Source organism: Heterodontus francisci, chromosome 3 (genome assembly GCF_036365525.1).
Source record: "Heterodontus francisci isolate sHetFra1 chromosome 3, sHetFra1.hap1, whole genome shotgun sequence".
Taxonomy (NCBI): domain Eukaryota; kingdom Metazoa; phylum Chordata; class Chondrichthyes; order Heterodontiformes; family Heterodontidae; genus Heterodontus; species Heterodontus francisci.
Window position 1 is genome coordinate 36,671,196 of NC_090373.1, and position 21,019 is coordinate 36,692,214.

Consider the following 21,019-nt stretch of genomic DNA (forward strand, 5'->3'; position numbering starts at 1 on the left):
ATTGGGCAGTTTGCCTGCGAGCTTGCTCGAAATGGCTCAGACCATAGCTCCAACTTATGTTGGGACTTCATGCAAACCATTTGATCCAACATAGGACCAGTGAACAAGAACTCCATATACATGGCGCACACCATAATTGAGCCTCTGTGGACAGCTTCCATGGCTGTTAATGCTGGTGTCGTGGAAACTCATGGTTCTAGGGGGCTAATGTTGACAGGGGCTTTTAGAGCACCACATCACACGTGCATTCGCACAGAGCTGTAGATACAGTCCCTTGGTGAGTGACCATAGCTCCATGGGAGAGGAACCTGCTGTTCTCCCTCAGGATAGCAGCATGTCTGGTCCCCACAATCCACTCCACCTTGTGTGGCCTTGTTAGTGCCATGCAGACAGTTGGCCTAGACTGTGCATACTACACTGTGATGCTACAGTCTGCAACTGGGCCCTCAAGGCCCAGAGCTGCTCAAGGTCACCCAATGGAAGCTCAATGGAAGCTCAGGAGCCTTCCACCTGTAAAGCGTAGCCACTGGAGAAACACTTTGTAGAAGCACTAAGATAGGTAAACAAGCAGACAAAACACACTAAGGGCATGCACAAGGGTGATTCATATTCATGCTAATTATTATACACAGTTGAATCTAGTTGTTGGATTTTTTTTTTGCTCTGGATTTACAGTAGGTATTTATATTTGTATTAATATTAAGGGCAAGACTTATAAGGCTGGGCTGAAGGAAGGTAATCGATGGTGGTAGTAAGAACAGTGCTGGTAAGGATTGTGGGATTGTTGGTATACTGGGGATGAGAAGGATGATTCAGGTGACCTACTCTTCGCTGAGCTGCTCTCTCTGAGATCAAGCAGCTCGGGTACTGGAGGTCGATGCTATTCCTGCTCTTCCTCCTCCTCCTAATGCAGCTCATTCTCCTTCTGCATTTCTTCCTGCAGGTGATATAATGGCTGGTCTCTCATGATGACAAATTGGTGCAGCATTCAGTAGATGACCACAAATCTCGATACACAGTCACGCTGCAAAGCTCCTCTGGAATGGTCCAGGCAGCACGACAATTGTTTGAACAGTGATGTTTCTGGTCAAAGTGTTGTTAGAAATTAGCAATGTGCCTATATATATATTATATATATATATATATATATATATATGTATTTATTTATATATATAGCGGCTTAGAATAGGCAGAGTATTAGGTTAGTGCTGTAAGTTTTGCTTTACTGAAAACTGCTTAAGTTTCATTTCTCTAAAATCAAGCTAGTGGAATGATTATCCTTGAATGATGACAGCTAGTCCAAAAAGAGGCCATAGTTGGGGAAATGCATGAATAAATAACCATACTTCTAAGCTGTGTCAGCATTTTGAGTTAACCTTGCTTAATTAAGATGCTGGCTGAAATGTGAAAGTTAATTAATGTGTGGAAGGAGAATAGAAGTTACTTTAGTGAATCACCATATGGTCCAATAGTCTGATAAGGAATTGGAAATGTTAGTCCTGATGGCTGGCTTTATGAACAGTTATGAGCATGAGCAACTGATAACAGGCAAATACAAACAATGAAGCCCCTGAAAGTAGACTTGAAGGCTGAGGCCAGTATTGGGAGTTATGAGATTGATCATGAGAAACAGGACAGAATGAGATAAGGAAAGCAGTTCTGAGGATGCTGTAACAACACGGTTGGTTAAGAACAGAAACTACATGCGATGGCTATAGAGCCCCCTGTAAGGTGGAAGATAACAGAACGGTGGGCCATGTTTTAAACAAAGAATATGACATACCATTGGACATCTTACATTAAGAAGAACATTTACATAAGTCCTGTCAATATAACAGCCAGGTCCACCCCTGAAAAACAGTATAAAGGATAAGGTTTGTAATGGTTCTAGTTGCAGTAGATGGTGGAGAGAAACTTCCATGAGTGGATCAATGCTGACTTCAGTCTAACACCCTTGGGTATTTCGGAAGAGTTTGAAAAGAAGCAAGGCACTGAGAAGAAAAGAGAAAGAAGGAAGAAAGAGAAGAGCTGTTCACACATGCAAGCGGTAATGCCCGACCTCAGGAAGCAGCCAGGAGCAGCGAGGAGGTTCTCGAGAAGCAGCAAATAGGAGGTGGAGGTCAGGAGGGGCATCGAGGAACGTGAGAAGCATCGAGAAGAGTGAGGAGCATCGAAGAGGTCAGTCAAGGAGAGCGAGGAGCATCGAGGAGAGTGAAGAACATCGAAGAGGACAGTTGAGGAGGGTGAAGAGCATTGAGGAGGACGAGGAGCATCAAGGAGGGTAAGGAGATCGAGAATCATTGAGGAGGGCAAGGAGCATCGAGGAAGGTGAGGATCAAGCACATTAGTGCTTGGCTTGATAAGCATTGGACTGGAAGCTTGTACAGTATTCAACCAGTGGCTCTCGATTTATTTCAGCTACTCTGTACATTCGTGAAGGAAAACATGTACCATGGCAAGCCACAGGAAAGATATTGTTGATCATGAAGGCAGAGATGAGTAACTTAGGGAGGAGGAGGGATTAAAGAATATGTGGCGCTGGGACTGGCTGGAAGCAAAGGTTGATGGTGTGTTGCTTGCCGACTTCTTTCCAAAGATTCGGCAACTTGCAAAGAGTTGTACCTGTGGTGCAATTCAGAAGTATACTACAGTGCGTGGGGAAAGAACTCATGAAAGTGCAAAGCACATTGAGAACATGAAGCTCCATAAGATGCTTACACCATCTTCTACCATGAATTTCTGGATGAAGCAGATAGGATTCTGTACATTGACCTGTGTAAAGAAGTCTACCATAAATGTCATGCCAACCAGAAATCCAAAGCCAAGATCTTGCAGGTGAAAAGAGAACTATGCAAAAAGAATATGACTTCAGAAGGAAAACAGCACAAAGCAAGAATCACACAGAAGCTTTTTTCACAGAAGAATGTACACACTATTAATCCTACATTGCTATGCTAGTGTACATCCTATGCTAAAGGAGTATGTACTTTTCTTTCAGAGTATAATTCCAATGATTCACAAACTGAATGATGAGCAGGTCAACCTAGTCAGGAAGTTCTTAGCAGGTTTTCTGAAGCTAGAGATAATTAAGGGAGCCAAAACCAGCAAGCAGCTCACAGAATTGGATGTAAAGGGAGGCAAAAATATCCTTGCCCTGCAGGACATGTTCGTTGGTCAAGCTGCAGGGAATATAATTGCAGAATCAAAATCTGATCCAGTCATCAAAAAGTTTCAGCAAGAGGCAAAATGTGTATTCACAGACACTGCTGCAAACATTCTGAAGAAGCTTCCCATTGACAACCAGTGAGGCATATGTGCACATTGGACCTTCTTGCTGTTTGACATAGTGTCGGTATGAGGTACATGAAATCCTTGCCAACACTTGTCACTAATGTGCTCACTGAAGAAAAACGTCAAAGCTTCACTTTGGAGGTCAGACAATTATATACAGACAAACAGTTGCCCCTATACAAAAAGGAAGGAAGACCAGACTTATGGTGGAATGAAGTACACAAGGGAGGCAAGTACAACACTCTCTACAGACTTGTATTTGCTTTGATGAGCTGCTTCCATGGACCTATGGTTGAAGGTTCTTTCAGCACCATGGCTACTGAGTCTACCCGGATGAATGTTAGCACATACAGTGCCATCCAAACTGTGACGTATGCATTGAGAGCAGAGGATAAATCAAGTTTGGAGTACTTTGCAAGAAGACACAAGACTAGTGATCCTATCAGTGGCAAGCTGGTGAAGTGCATGCAAATGGCCAACAGGATATCTGCTGCAGAGAAACATCAGAGGAGAAAATAAAAAGAGGAACAGAGGAAAAGGCTAGAAATCACACACCAGAAACTGGCCACAAAACGCTCTGCCAAAGCAGTTATGATGGTTGCTGCTAAGAAAGCTAGAACAGCCCATGTTACAGCTGTACATTCGTCAGAAAAGGGAAAACTTAACTATTCAATGAGCAGTGTTTGTAAAGCTTTAGCACAGGTGTGTGTACAAAGCAGAGAATACCTCAAATTCTGTGCTGATGTAAAGAAAACCTGTATAAAAGCCAAATGCCAACTGGCTGAGTGAAAGAGCTGAGGAAGCAGAGGAAGCTTTCAAGAATGGTAACACCAAGAAAGTATATTCACTGATCAAGGCCATAGCAGGAAAGAATTATTCAAGCCCAAGAATAGGTATCATGGATGAAAACAGAGCCTTGTTACATAAGGACAAGATCAGATTGAGATGGGAAAATTACTGCAGGAAACTGTTTGAAGAAGCATCAGAAAAGATAAACAACAAAGATTGGAAGTTAAAAGAAGAACCTGAGGTACTAAAAGATGAGATGTTAAAAGCTGTAAAGAACATCGAATGGAAAGGCAGAAGGACAAGATCAGTGGAAGCACTAAAAGCGGGAGGTGAAACAATAGTAGATGCAATGAAAGAAATTATTGATATATGGACAACAGGTGAATGGGCTTACAAGTGGACTATATCTGAGATGGTCACAATGCCCAGGATAGCAGGCACACAGGACTGTCCAAAACGTCTTATGCTAAGTCGCATCAGTCATGCATCTAAAGTACTACTTGACATCATCAGGCAGAGTCACCCCACTGTGTGAACAGAGAAGTGGCAGATGAGCAGTTTGGTTTTATTCCAAGAGTCATCAGAGTTAGTGATGAGCATACGAACCAATTCCAGTTTGAGTAGGGAGTCAGGCAGGGGTGTCTTCTGTCACCTATGTTGTTTAATGCTTTGGGAGAAAAGATAATGTGGATGGTGCAGGAAGAGAGTTACCAGAGAGAAGTGGCTGCATCACAGGAGGTTGTAGCATATGGAATATCGGGTATGGAGACAACACCGCACTCATAGCCAGAACAAAGGAAGAGCTAGAGACTATGGCATGCCAAGTCAAAATACACAGTGAGTCTTCTGCACTGAAGTTTTCAAGGTTATGTTCTGATCAAGGTCATGTTGTGATGTTAAAATTTACATCATTCTTCATAATTACTTGATGTACGAACTGTATTAAATGCTGAAATGTTGGAATGCTGAGGTCACTTTGGTGCTTTTACACAAATGTATTGGGCCACCATCTTGACAGTAATCGAAGGTAAAAAAAAAGGGAAACTAATATTTTTACACATTTGAAGTGGCCTGGAAGCATTTGCATTCATTACGGATCATTAACAGTGCTATAATTACATGATTCCTTGTCAGAAAAAAGATTCAGAATCTTTTGTCTTCGACCACTAATTTTCAGACCTTTTGGTCTTTGGCCACTCTCACCCCTGCAAACCCTTCCATGGGCTCTCCCCTCCCTATCTCTGTAATCTTGTCCAGCCCCACAACCCTCCGAGATATCTGCAGTCTTCTAAATCTGGTCTCTTGAGTATCCCCGATTTTAATCGCACCACCACTGGTAACTGTGCCTTCAGTTGCCCAGGCCCCAATCTCTGGAATACCCTCCCTACATTTCTCCGCCTCTCTATCTTGCTTTCCTCCTTTTAGACATTCCTTAAAACCTACCTCTTTGACCATGATTTGGTCATCTGACCTAATGTCTCCTTATGTGGCTTGGTGTCATATTTCGTTTTATAATATGCCTGTGAAGCGCCTTGGGATGTTTTATTACATTAAAGGTGCTATATAAATATAAGTTGTTGTTGTTGATGATGATTGTTCTCCCTCCTTTCTCTAGCACTCCAGCAGTTATTCAATACCTGGAACTTAACCAGTTTAAGTAATTTCCTGATTGTAAATTAAACTGTCAGTCTTCATTAGTTAGGAGGATTCAAGTTACCTTGCCCAGCTGCATGCAGAGTGGCACTAGCTGAATTTTGAATAATTATGGCTATTGATTAGATTGCTTCCAACATGACATGTGTCCTTGCTGTACAGCTGATGATTTGTTCCCTGCATCTCGATTAATGTTTTATTTTATCCAACAGTGTCCAGGGCTCCAGCCAAATTTGGGAATGAAGGTGAATCAGGGACTGCACTATGAAAGTCAGCCAGTGAAGTGCTGAGGAACACTTGGGCTTGGAACGTTGTCAGAGTTCCAGTTCATGAACAGAGATATGTTTCTTAATTGTTTCCTGCTTTAATGTGGACACTCCCTCAAAGCTGATTCTACAATTCGAATCAAATTGAAGAAAGGTGGATTTTGCAGAGTTAGTGAAAAAAAATGTCAATTGTACTAAGTATTTAGTATAAATTATATAGGATTTTTATTAGCTATGACTGTCAATTTAGAAGATTTGCATATCATGCCTGATTCTAGGAAAGTGAGCCAACCAACCATTATCCTGTCGACACAGGCAATTTATTTCCCCTGAGAGGTAGATTTCGTGCCAGTATCATTTCAAAGATTTCAGTAAACAAACGCAGCAGGGACCTTGAGTCAGTTTCTCTATCTCAGCAGACACATTGCTGAACAACATTAGCCAAGCCTTTGATAAACCATCCATATCACATTAATAGATTTTCAGGCCAGTCCTTTCACATCTTTGAACTCTCCAAGATAGAATAACAAAATCAGTCAATAATAAGTTACACTGGGACATTTCTCTTCATTTATTACACTAATTAATATTTTGAAGATCAAAACTGCAGCCTTTCCAATTAGTGGTTGCAGAAGTCAACCCTTCTGCAGATAAATACTCTGCAGGTTATAAAGTAAAAAGAAAGAACTTAGTTTACATCCTTAATTCTTATTATGATGGGTGCTGCTTTGTGATTGTTGCTGCCTTTAGGGCAAGACTTTAAACTAAGATAACGCTATGGCTATGTGGTAAAGAAAGAACTTGCAATTAAATAATGCCTTTCAGGACTTCCCAAAGCATGACACAGCCATTGAACTATTTTGGGAGGGCATTCAGTGCTGTAGTGTCGATAAATACAGAGTCAATCTATGCTCAAGAAGGTCCTACAATCAGAAATGAAATAAATGGAGAAATAATCTCTTTCAGTAAAGATGGTTGAGGGATAAACTAGGCAAAACCCATGCTCTTTTTCAAATACAGCTGGGATCTTTGACTGCAACCTGAGAGGGCAGGCAGAGCCTTACCTTAATGACTAATCCAAAAAGCAGCATCTCCTACAGTGTAGCACTCCCACAGTAGAGGACTGAAATGTTAAATCTTATTATGTGCTCAAGTACTGGAATGAGCCTTAAAGCCACACCTGTCTGACCAAGAGGTGCCAGTGCTACCACGGAGATGAGCCTGAAAGCAAACAGGCTATGGAGGAGTCAAGAGAGGTGGTGGAGAGGCAGTGGTCGATGTTGCCACAATTAATACAAGCAAAATGGCTCCCAAAACTGAATAGTGGGGAACGGCTGCCTCCCAGCACATGGTTTAAGAGGGCAGGAACTGGAAGCAGCAAGGCTGATGGAGATGAGAATGACATTGTGGTCTTAACTACATCATGTGGTCCTGAGTTGCATTTATTGGTGAGGCCTTCACCATTCTCTAGCCTGAGATCTGGCTGCCTAAATCAATGCCCACCTGATGAAACATGGCAGATAGGAAGAAGGATCGAGAGAGTCTAGCAAGTTGATTGGATTAATTACAGTACAAAGACAGGAGGTCACTCATGCAAAGACAATTTCAGGCATGAAGGAAAATTACTGAAGGCGAAGCACCATATGTGGTCATGTGACAAAAGGAAGCTAATAGGGGAGAACAAAGGGTATGGGCAGAACTCAAGAACATGTAAATAGACTGTGACGTTTAGTTTTTAGAAATACAGTCCCGAAGAAGTGCCTCGTATAATAGCTGAAAGATATCCGAATCTGAAAAGCAGCTGACTATGCTTGATTGTACTCTGCTTGGATAACTTCTCTTCACGCTGAGCTTAGTAAAGGCAAAAGAAGAAAAGTCTGGTATCTAAGCCATATCTAAGTTAATTCAACATTAATAATTAAACACCATCCAAAAATTAGAATGGCTGGGCCTCTAGTGCTAAGTTGTGGGTTCAACCACTGTGAGATTTTTGTCCCACTGTGGCCCCGTCTTTGGGCAGAAATAGGGTGGTAGCAAGACAAAAAATGTCTCCAGAACATTCTGAGAGCTGTAAAGAGTTAAAATACAATTAAGACCTGAAGCAACAATTTCTGGAGCCTTTCATTGATCACTAACAGGTGTGTTTTTCTGACTATACGCAACAGCTCATACTTTCTGATCACAATTTGCATTCAGTCAATTCTGAACTGATTTCCTGCAATATGTGAATTGGCCTGATGTGAGATTAATTGGTACCTTTAATAGACATATTGAAAGTACAATGACACTAATAAAGAGTACAGGAGATGTAAATAGAGTACACTCGGCATTGCTAGGCACCTTAATTCCTCTTAATACCAGCTTTGGTATTTATAAGGCTTAGAATCAGGACAACCCAATGTACTGCTTTGCAAATTAGAAGAGAAGACCATTTCCACCACAAAACTGATGTGCCCAAGTCCCCAATCGATCTGAACTCCCCACAATCAACATGCTGACTCTCCATATTGCTGGTTTACAATTTTATTGTAATAAAGGAAAATATGCACTTAGTTCATACTTAGGTATTCATGACAAAGTCCAAGTGTATCAAGCCTGCGTCCTCAGTACCTTGCTGTACGGCAGCGAGGCCTGGACAATGTATGTCAGCCAAGAGCGACGTCTCAATTCATTCCATCTTCGCTGCCTCTGGAGAATCCTTGGCATCAGGTGGCAGGACCGTATCTCCAATGCAGAAGTCCTCGAGGCGGTCAACATCCCCAGTATATACACCCTACTAAGCCAGCGGCGCTTGAGATTGCTTGGCCACGTGAGCCGCATGGAAGATGGCAGAATCCCCAAGGACACACTGTACAGCGAGCTCGTCACTGGTATCAGACCCACCAGCCGTCCATGTCTCCGCTTTAAAGACGTCTGCAAACGCGACATGAAGTCCTGTGACATTGATCACAAGTCGTGGGAGTCAGCTGCCAGTGATCGCCAGAGCTGGCGGATAGCCATAAAGGCAGGGCTAAAGTGTGGCGAGTCAAAGAGACTTAGCAGTTGGCAGGAAAAAAGACAGAAGCGCAAGGCGAGAGCCAACTGTGTAACAGCCCCGACAACCAATTTTATCTGCAGCACCTGTGAAAGAGTCTGTCATTCTAGAATTGCACAAACCACTGACCGCCTCCAGGCGCTTACCCATTGTCTCTCAAGACAAGGAGGCCAAAGAAAAAGGTATTCATGACAATGATAGTTATACAGGAAGCGCTGCACTCATTCTGCAGATAATTTCTTCAGTAAGGTGACTATTATTGGCACAGTTATCTCTGGCCAAAAGAACCTAATGTAAGGTGATGTTCTAGAATGTGTCCTGGATTGAAGATTTTGTCATTTATTTAAACATGGATGAAAGAAAGTAATGAGAGTTGTCACAAAGACAATGAGCTGAAATTTTGCCAGAGGCAGGAAGCAGGAGATGGGATTGTTTTCCGTTCAAGAACCCGCCTCCAGTGGGAAACTGATTGAAGTCACGGTTTTCACAGGGGTAGCCCTTAGTTGATATGGAGACAGGTTTCCTGTCGAATTAGAGCCAGTAGGAGCAGGAATGGAGGGGGTCAGATCAAGTGTGGGGCTTATTTAGACACCCCAAGGCAGCCAGTACCGAGGCTGTTGCCTGTCCTGAAGAAGAGAACTGTGGTTTGTGCAGAAGCCTTCCACTGTTCCAAAGGGGGGATGAAATGAGTGAAGAGAGATGGAGGCTGGCACCCAGGCCAGGGTGGCCCTCTGTTTATTGATGCAGACCTAGATCTCATGTTGGAGGCCATGAGGGAGAGGATAGTGATCCTTTTGCTGGAGGATGGCAGGAAGAGGTCACCAGCAGAGACCAAACAGGCCTGGCTGCCGATAGCTGCCACCATCAGTGGCAGAAGTAAGACAAGGAGAAATTGGATCCAGTGCCGAAAAAAGTATCAACGGCCTCATATGTTCCAGCAAGGTGAGTGCAACCCCCAACCCTCAGGACAGGTCTCAGGGCTTGAACCCTCCAGCAGACACACCATCTGAGGAGCCTCAGGGAACATGCTGCTCCTGAACATGGGAGGGGTGTGTGCCCAGGGCAAATAATGACCCATCAGAATGGCTCACAGCCATAGTGCTGCTGAGGACCTGTAACCACTGAGACATGCAGCTCCTAATGGATAGGGACCGATGATCTTGGACACAGAGTTCAACAGTGCCTTATCTTGCTCTCTTTTGTCCTTGCAAGAGAAATGTGTGCACAACATGCGGGAGAGGGCCCAGACATGAGGAGGGGTGCCCTTCCTCCACTACTTCATCACCATAGAGCAGGCAGCAGTGGAGATAGTCAGGATAGTGGAAGAGGAGGCAGTTGGGCCTGATGAATCGGGAACTCCTGGTTGACTTGGTGATTACAGAGGGCATGTGGTCATTAACAGGGTGCAGTGCACTCCATCCCATCTGATATCGTGTCACGCACTGAGTAACATTAGGTAGCCTCAGCACTGCAGAGCCTTCTACTCTCCTAGGCTAGCTGTCATCATCCCTTCTTGTGTCTCACACAGGTGCAGATGCCCAACCCAGAGCACCCGCTCCCCATCCCTCTGCAAGCCCTGAACAGCAAGAAGCAGATGAAGAAGCACCATCATACCATACAAGCGCATCGTCCACCAGCACAGATACTCTCGCCTTGATGGGGCCTCGTGCGTGTGTCGATAGAATGGTACAGGTGATGATCACAAGTGGGCTGGAAGAGGTGCCAGTTCCCCTCAGAGGATCACGGACAGACACAGACACAGCCTTGCTCAACGGAAACAGATGCAGGGCCTCAGGAGTCAATGGAAAGGAGGCTGTACCTTGAACAGCAGTAGGAGGTGTGCTCACACAGGTTGGAGTTCCCTGAGGCTATGCAGGGTCTTGGGCACACGATGGAGGAGTCCATCCACCTCATGTGCACCACATAGCTCAGAGCTAAAAGCGCATAAACCCCTCCATAGATAAATCATCTAACCATCTCCCCTTGACATTCAATGACATTACCATCGCAATGGCATTACTAACGCCCTCAAGGTGCCTGACATGCTGTGTAGCCTGGATGGGTCAGTGGTGCTGGTGATGCAGAGATCTCTGGAGGAGATACCAGCTGTGCCCCTGCTGCTGTCCTCCTCCAGCCATCCTGAGCATCTGGCAAGGGCTGAGGATGTCAGGGAGGAGGATGAGGGTGCCTCCTATCGCAGGGCGCCCCCATCATCCTTGGCCTCCTTGGTCCTTCTGACTGAGCGACCATCTGTGCAGCCAGACCAAATGACAGAGGCTGGCCCTGCAATGATGCAGGTGCAGCAGCCTCTGGAGATGACTCTACAGGCGCCACCACAACCAGGATGACTGCCACACGCATCTCAGCCAGAAGCCAAGAAGAGTGAAGAGGCTGCCTCCACCTCTTCCAAAGCCACAAGGGGAGTACCGCATTGGAGTGGTCAACTGCAGAGGCCACCACATCGCACGGAGCACTATGTAGGTGTCTGGGGTGTCTTCCTACTGTCTTTGTGAATTGACTTCCTCTCTGTACAATTTATAAATTATGTTTAGTTTAGTTTAGAGATACAGCACTGAAACAGGCCCTTCGGCCCACCGAGTCTGTGCCGACCATCAACCACCCATTTATACTAATCCTACACGAATCCCATATTCCAATAACATCCCCACCGGTCCCGAAATATTTCCCTGCCACCTACCTGTACTAGGGGCAATTTATAATGGCCAATTAACCTACCAACCTACCAACATTATGATATGTTAAGGCACATGTCTGAGAAACCTTTTATTACTGCTATGACAGGATAAGTGGTAAGAGCTGGTGAAGAGATAACGGGATCCTCTATGATGAGGGCAAAACCTCTGGGCCGATGTGCTTCCTTCACTGGCAGTATGTGATTAGGTGTTCCAGGCTGTATCTTCAATGAATGTGTTAGCACAGGTTTCTCAGATTGCCTTCCATGCTATGTCCCTCAACCTGGGTCAGAAGGACTCAGTTGAAGCATTCCTGAATCAGGAGATCCCTGACATTCATGGCATCCTCGCGAGCCTTTCATACCCCGAGCTATGCCCAGCCACCTCTTTGTGCAGCAGGGGGACCTCTCTGTTCAGGATCATCTCCCTCTGCCTCCACTTCCTCCTCCTCTCTCACCTCCTGGTACTTCTCCTCCCCAGATGAGCTGTCTCCTTCTAGAGTCTCACGGTTCTCAAGGTCCACACCTCTCTGGAGGATCATGTTATGGAGAGTGCAGCAGACCACCACAATAATTGGGACCCTTGCAGCAGGATATTGGAAGGTGCCACCTAACCATTCCAGGCACCAGATTGCATCTTCAGAAGCCCAATGGCTGACCTAGTGAGCAGGTGACATTAGTTGTATCACCTCTGTGACTGTGACTGTTCCTTTAGAGGGGTGAGTAGCCAAATCTTCACTCCAACCCTCTAGGATCCATCCTTGCACTTTGGGGGATGGAGTGAAGTGCCAAGGCAGCCTGGATTGGCAGAGGATGAAGGAGTCATGGCAGCTGCCAGGATAGTGAGTGCACACCCAATGGAGGAAGCTGTTGTTGTGGTCTCTGACCAGTTGGACCTTGAGGGAGTGGAAGCCTTTCCAATTGATGAATCTGACTGGCCTGTGACTGGGTGCCTTGATGACCACACGGGTTCAATCAATGATGCCCTGCATCTGGAAGAATCCAACGGCGGTGGCAAAACCTAATGTCCTCTGTGCCTGCAAGGCCGTGTCTGTTCTAAAATGAATGTACTTTCCAGCTCTGGCAAAGAAGGCATCAGTGAACAGTGCGATGCAATGGTTTTCAGCCATTTGAGAGACGCCATTAAGGTCTGCAGCTGATCCTTGGAAGGAGCCAAAAACAAAGAAGTTCAAGGCCATAGTAACTTTGACGGCTACTGGCAAGGCATGGCGACCAGTGCTACAAGGTCTTCAGCAACAAGCTTACAGATGTCGGTAACCATCTCTCTAGAGAGTCGCAGTCTCTGCAGCACTGGGTCTCGGTCGTCTCCAGATAGCTCCTTCATCAGCGGTAGATCTTGTGTTGAGAGTTTGGCCTTGGTTGCCTTCCTGCTCCTCTTTCCTCTCCTATGCCCCCCTTCCAACAGAGGCTGTTTCCTTTCATCACCACTGGGCCCAAAATTTGACAGTCATGACCCCATTGCCAGCTGCAGCCTTTCTTCTGGACAGGTGGCTGCCTAATTGTCCTTGGTGCCTTGCCCCCACGTTGCCAGGGGGTGACAATGTTGTTTAGTGCAAGAGCAATGAGTGCACACTCTTGTCGCCTGCACAGAGCCAAGGGCACCTCCTGACCAAATGCCGACTTCCCATCTGCCCTACTGACCTTCATATAGGGCTGGGGTGATTCCCTGGGGTGCCCACTCTGTACCCACCCCCCTTCAGCTAATCTGCAACAGTTTTTAACCAGTGCTCCTCTAAAAATTCCATCCTTTAAATTTAACAAGCTTTTAACAAGCTTATAAACTGCTTCAATTGGCCTCAATATGGAGGAGAACAGGATCCCTGTCCCTCCATCTACCCATCCTAGTTAATATTGTCAGCACCGAGAAGAGCCGCCTGTAACTGAAACACCAGCCTGTGTTTTCGGGGCAACCCGGGGTGGCCGAAAATTTAACCCAGTGTGTCAAACGGGTTAAAACACTTCATTCGTCGGTTTTGTTCATCGCCCCAGGAATGCTTATGGCAAAATAAAAGACCTTTTTGGATTGCAAGATTTTGCAAGGCTTCCAGGAAGCAGCAAGCGATGCAGAGCACATTCAAAGCCTTTCTTGACTTATCGAAACAGTGAAAGTTTAACATGGTCCTTTCAATGACGACTCTGCTGAAGGCATGTATCGTGCTTCAACTTTGGGGTTATTATTGCTGCTCCGAGAGAGGCCATTATTCATAGAAGCAGAGGCTACACCTTGTCACCCACAAGCCATATTGACAATTCATATTGAATTTCTTTCTTGACGAGCTCATGGGAGGTTTGAATTCCAAAGAATGAATGTATCGGGAAACTGACAGCAAATCTTGCGCTGATATGGAGGGTTCTTTGCACATTGTCACATACAATTTGGATATTGAGCAAGTGGTAACATATTCTGCTAATGTTTTTGTGGGGGTTAACCCATAGGAGTTGGCAAAGCTCTTTGGCTGTGAAAGTCATAACCGCAATCAACACTTACGCCATTGGCTCATTTCAGGCAACCAAAGGGGATCGGTGAAATATCAGCCAGAATTCCACCTGTCACTATGTATTCATCAGATAACACATTTCAGAAGAGTTGAGGGATTTGTCCAGTTGGACATGGCAGAAAGAAGCATAATAGGTATTGCTATTACTGGCTTTCCCCAGCTGCAGGATGCATGAGTTAGCACCTACATTGCCTTGCAAACGCTTATAGTTAACTCCCCTCAATAACATAAACAAAAGAATAGGCTACCACTTATTCAATATCCAAATTATATGTGGATCCTCTTGTGGTAGCTGTCACACCTCCCTTATGGTGACTTTGGTGAAATAAATCCTTCTAACAGAGCGCCTCACTAAGGTGTCTTGTGACCTGTGTTGCTTTTGGGAGATGGGGTAATATCCTGAAGGGCACACCTATCTGATACGCTGCTTTGTTCTCCTTTTATTGACCCTCTCTTGCTCACCCTCTTTTTCCATAATAATGGTAAACAAAAGAAAACCCAATAGAAATGCAACTTAGTCCTGAGAACCTCTCACTGTAAATGAGGGCAAAAATATCTGATAATAAGAGACAACCACAGTGTTGCTAAAAAAAACAATAAAACTGCTGAAAAACTCTTTCCCAGGTCCAGAAATCTGTATTCAAAGTTTCTATATACTTCAGGCTCAAAAGTTCATCGCTTCTGCAAGTCGCAGCTGATCCTAGCAACAGATACACCTTATAAATTACATTCTATCTTTCCCAAATGCATTGCAAGTGTAAATTCCAGAATTTGGGTCAGCTAGCACCATTGGCCGTCTTTGTAATTTATTTAAGTAAGCTCTGTGGGGACTCTGCAGATGTAGGAATGGCCAGACGGCAAACAGAAGCTTGGAGGTATTGACATAGGGGCAGAAAACCAGCTGAAATGGCACTGCTCCATCTCCCAGGCCAAGAAATACTGTTACATCAATTGTCAGCACAGATATGTCAAGAATACTGAGAATTTCAGGCTTATTATCCTTAGGCAGTATTGAAACTTATTTTAGAAAAGGACTAAAATAAATGCAAAATACCATGGATGCTGGAAATCTGAAATGAAAACAGAAAGTGCTGGAAATACTCAGCAGGTCTGGCAACATCTGTGGAGAGAGAAGCAGAGTTAACGTTTCGGGTCAGTGACCCTTCATCAGAACACACCTCTGGTAATATGGAAATATACAGGCTATTGTACAGCTGTGGTTTCTGTTTGCAAGATGACCTCTCAAGCAATACATGTTTTTTTTGCATATGGAGAAGACCTTCAGCTGGCACCCATGCACTGGGACTGGCACACAATAGATTAACCCCCTTACCTATTGCAAGATAATTGCTATAGATGTCTCAGACTGGGGGCACTGAGATTAGTGACAAGGACAGTGCGCTGTATTCGTGCAGTGAAATTCCACACTCTGGGTGGCTGTCTTGTAAGAAAGAAGCAGCAAAGCCAGGACTCCTCTGAAACACCCAGGTACAGATTCCCAAGTGGTGTGGATGTGGCCAAAAATCTCATGGGAATACTGCACATTCATCTGTTGGCCCCCATAGACTCTTCTTCTCCACTCTATAATGCAGTGAGTATGGAGCCCCCACAGGAATATCTGTCCTCTCCTCTTTCTCAAGTGTGATGCCAAAGCCAGCAGCACGGAAGGATATTGAAGAAAATCACTGGCGGGGGAGAAAGCTTCAACATGTAAAAGTGGAGGACTGCCCAGCAAAACCAACTAATGATCAAGTAAATGTAGCAAAAGGACATGAAACCACAAAATAAGAACCTGCCAAAAACCTGCCTTGCCCCATTAAGGGGCATACTTCAGCCGACAAGCTCCCGTGCTCCCAATTTTTATGGGCAAGACTAATGCTGAACTCAGATAATTCAGAAGGTCATAGTCTAGGATGGGATGTTAGTATTTCAATGAGGCTGCCCGTGCTGGGAGCGCAACCTTGTTATTTGCCCCCAGTTGGTACCACTCTCGCCTCTGAGTCAAAAGGTTCTGGTTTCAAGTCTCACTCCAGGACTTGAGCACAACAATCTAGGTTGACACTCCGGTGCAGAACTGAGGGAGTGCTGCACTGTTGGAGGTGCCGGTTTTCAAATGAGATACTAAACCAAGACCCCGTCTGCCCTCTCAGGTGGATGTAAAAGATCCCATGGCACTATTTAGAAGAAGAAGAGGGGAGTTAGCCCTGGTGTCCAGCCCAATCAAAACAGATTACCTGGTCATTATCAAATTGCTGTTTGTGGGGGCTTGCTGTATGCAAATTGGCTTCTGTATTTCCTACATTACAACAGTGACTACTGTTACGACCAGGTGAGGAAGGGGTCTCTGGCTGCCCTTTCGCCCTTTTCCTGGTTTGCCGTAGCAGGGTTTAACTTTTAAATACACAGTGGTTTCAGCTTCACCTCAGTGAGTCCTTACTCACTGCTCTCTAATTGTAAAGGAATCAATCAGACAGGTTTTCTCAGATTTAAACAAGAAAGGTGTAAGTTTATTAACCTTAAAACTATAACTCAGTGAAAACTACTAAAAATACATGATACAGCCACAATAGCATGCGGACATGATAAACACGCACACAAATAGATACAGAGGAGGAGAAAGAATTAAAAGGGGAAGGTTTGAAGTAGAAGATGGAATTCAGCTACTGGTTTTGGGTTGGATGTCAAGTCTTTGATTGAAGTTAAGTCTTGCAGTTCCCATTGGGGCCCAGTACACACTTTCAAACTTGTTTTACTAGTACCAGAATGTTGAGGGGTCTCCTGTCTTGAGGCTTAAGTTACTTCTGTGGGTCCCTGGAACTTTGCGTGTGTGAGAGAGAGACCTTGCTTCTCTTTGGTCTTCAAAAGCAGTCTGCCTAAAACTTTACTGTGATGCACAAGTCAATCAATTCCCAGGTTGGCTAGCAGGTTAGTCATGTGACTAGCTCTTTGTTTGAGACAGCATCACCTGCAAGGTTTGTTGATTCTTCAAAGCTTACTAAACACATCCAATGGTGAGTGGCGGGGGGCGGGTGGGGGGGGGGGGGGATGTGGGTGTGGGTGGGGAGCATGAGTGGTGTGGTGGAATTGGAATGCTGGCTCTTACACAGACAATGACTCTCAATGTCTTGATCATCACTATTGACAAAACCCATCTGGCAAATTGAATCAGGGAGCACTTCCATTGTCTCTCGATTCAACTGTCTCTCAGAATGCAAATGTGTAGCCATGTTTTCAGCCATTCAACTCTGTGGTCCTTTTAAACAAATTATGTTAAATGTCCAGAAACAGGTCAAATAGTGTTCCATGTGACAAAATTACTATGTTTCCATTTGGCAGGTGTGGTTTCCGTCTCGCTACACTTCAAAAATAATTTGTTTGTTCTAAAGCACTTTGAGATGTCCTTTGGTTGTAAAAAGCACTATATAAATGCAAGTCTTTTTCTTGTTTTTCTCATAAAATAGGGCCTCAACAAAGCAGGCATCCAATTTTACAAGCTCTATCAATTCTGTGTGGAGCTGTGGTAATGGTATGGCTGAAGGGACCTATGGTACAGTTGTTAAATTTGCAGACAACACAAAAAAGGTAGGAAAGTAAGTTGTGAAGAGGATATAAGGAGCTACAAAGGGATATAAAACGTTAGGTGAGTGGGCAAAGATCTGGCAAATGGAGGAAAATGTGGGAAAATGTGAAATTTTCCATTTTGGCAGGAAGAATAAAAAAGAAGCATATTATCTAAATGGTGAGAGTTTGCAGAGCTCTGAGATGCAGAGGGATCTGGGTGTCCTTGTGCATGAATCACAAAAGGTTAGTATGCAGCTACAGCAAGTAATTAGGAAAGCTAATAGAATGTTATCATTTATTGCGAGTGGAATTGAATAAAAAAGTAGAAGATTATGCTTCAGCTATACAAGTCATCAGTGAGACCACATCTCGAGTACTGTGTACAATATTGGTCTCCTTATTTAAGGAAGGATGTAAATGTGTTGGAAGCCGTTCCAAGAAGGTTTACTAGATTAATTCCTGGAATGGGCGGGTTGTCTTATGAGAAAAGATTGGACAATCCGCTGGAGTTTAGAAGAGTAAAAGGCGACTTGTTTGAAACATATAAGATCCTGAGCGATCTTGACAGGGTGGATGTGGAAAGGATGTTTCCTCTTGTGGGAGATTCTAGAATTAGGGGTCACTGTTTAAAAATAAGGGTCACCCATTTAAGACCGAGTTGAGGAGAAATGTTTTCTCTTGGGCGGTCATGAGTCTTTGGAACTCTCTTCCTCAAAAGGCGATGGAAGCAGAGAGTTTGAATATTTTTAAGGCAGAGGTAGATAGATTCTTGATAACCAAGGGCGTTAAAGGTTATCAGGGGTAGGCGGGAATGTGGAGTTGAAATTACAATCAGATCAGCCATGATCTTATTGAATGGCGAAGCAGGCTCAAGGGGCCAACTCCTGTTCCTAATTCATATGTTCGTATCATTAAATTACTTTTATGCACCATCATTGGTTTGTCTCTTTTGCAAAAAAGCATTTACAACCTTGACCATTAGTCTCTGGCTGTGTTCCTGTCTCAATTTGTCAGCCATCTGTTTGTTGATCATTGTCCTTGTGGAAATCTTTTGATAATTTTTACAGAAGTTCATCTAAACAAATGTTAAATTGTTCAGCGCAAGTTAAACAAACATTGCAGAGGAATCACTGTGTTCCGCATTCATATATTCAGTGAGTCACCATTTGTAAGGGCTCCTTAAAATAATCAAGAGGAGATGAAAGCAATCATGGATGATTAAAATATACTAATATCAAATTTTAATAAATAATAAGCAAAATCTGTTTCCTGAGAAAAAAAATCTCTTTTAGATGGAAGCAATAATTTCTAAAGCATTTCATTGCTCACAGGAGCAGGCAGTCTCCCTGCATTTAGGCTCAGCAACTGACCACACCAATTACATGTCTTACATCCTCTCAGAGACATCCAACTACAGCAGAAGCACCAGATTTCATCCCTGTAAAGGCAACAGCTAATAAAATTTTAAAAAACAGAACGCTAGCAATAGCCAGCCAGTCTGGCAGCATTTGTGGAGAGAGAAGCTGAATTAATGTTTCAGGTCTGTGACCTTTTATCAGAACCGGGAAAAGTTAGAAATGTAAAATGTTTTGAGCAATTGAAAGGGGGAGGGTGGAAAAGAACAAAAGTGAAGGTCTGTGCTGGGGTGGAGGACAGGGGAGATTAAATTGCAGAAGATTTCATGGCTCAAGATGAAAGGCAGTGGTGATAGGACAAAGAAAGAAACTAAAAGACGTATCTAGAGAAAATGTGAATGGCAGGATCCTGAATAGCTGCTGTCTGAAAGCAAAGGGAATGAGAGAAACTAGAGAGAAAAAAACAAAGGAGCAAAACAAAACAAAACAAAATGGGGCCAGCGATTTTGATCTAAAATTGTTGCACTCAGTATTGAGTCTGGAAGGCTGTAAAGTGCCCAGTCGAAAGATGAGGTGATGTTTCTCGAGCGTGCATTCAGCTTCATTGGAATACTGGAGCAGATCAAGGACAGAAAGATCAGAGTGGGAGCAAGATGGAAAATTAAAATGACAGGTGACAAGAAGCTCGGGGTCACGTTTGTGGACTGAGCAGAGGTGTTCCACAAAGTGGTCACCCAGTGTGTGTTTGGTCTCCCCAGTACAGTGGAAACCACATTGTGAGCAGTGAATACAGTATACCAAATTGAAAGAAGTACAAGAAAATCACTGTTTTGCCTGGAAGGGGTGTTTGGGGCCTTGGACGATGAGAAGGAAGGAGGTAAAAGGCCAGGTGTTGCATCTCCTGCTGTTGTATGGAAAGGTGCTGTACAGAAGAACACAAGAAGTAGGAGCAGGAGTAGGCCATTTAGCCCCTCGAGCCTGCCCTGCCATTCAATAAGATCATGGCTGATCTGTCCCAGAAACAGAGGGAGTGTTGGTGCTGATTGAGCAGTGGACCTTCGGAATGCTGAAAGGGGAGAGGAGGGGAATATGTGTTTAATAAATTTTAATAAAGTTAAAACATTTATTCTAAGCATAAAAATATAAATTGGATTTTTCTCTTTTTTTCTTCAATGATTGACGAACAGGGAAAGTCCAACAGGTCCACATTACTACACACTGCTCCCTGCTGGTATATTACACACACTGAAATAAAACTAACATTTACAAATAATAACAGTACTGTCAAATGGTAGACCTGAAATATTAACCCTACCTTTCTCTCTCCACAGATGCAGCCTGACCTGCTGAGTGTTTCCAATGTTTCCTATTTTTATTTCACACATTTCCAGCTTCTGCAGTATTTTGCTTTTTTGTATTCAACTTGACAGTTCACATTGAGGTATAACACTTAAGCACATAAATCTGGGATGGGAAAAGCCCATTTGGAACATTAAAACTCATCCTTGAATATTAGGGCATGAACACTTAAAACAAAGCCACCTACAAAAGCTTGTGCTTTTAAATTCCTAACTAGTGCTGAAAATCTCTAATGGATGCAGAATAGGTTTATGAAACAATTAATGATTACAGATGTGTACCACCTTTAGCATCGTACTTTAATTTTACTCAATAAGTGTTTGAAGGAGAATGTCACAGTGAGCATAACAGTGAATCAGACTTCAGAAGCCAATGGGTTACCCCACTTGTATCAATAACTTAAATCAATATTGGCATGATCTGAGTCATAGAACTCCGAATTACAAATCCTTTCACTCTACTGAACTTGATCAGACAATTATTTGAGTAAAGGGCACAGT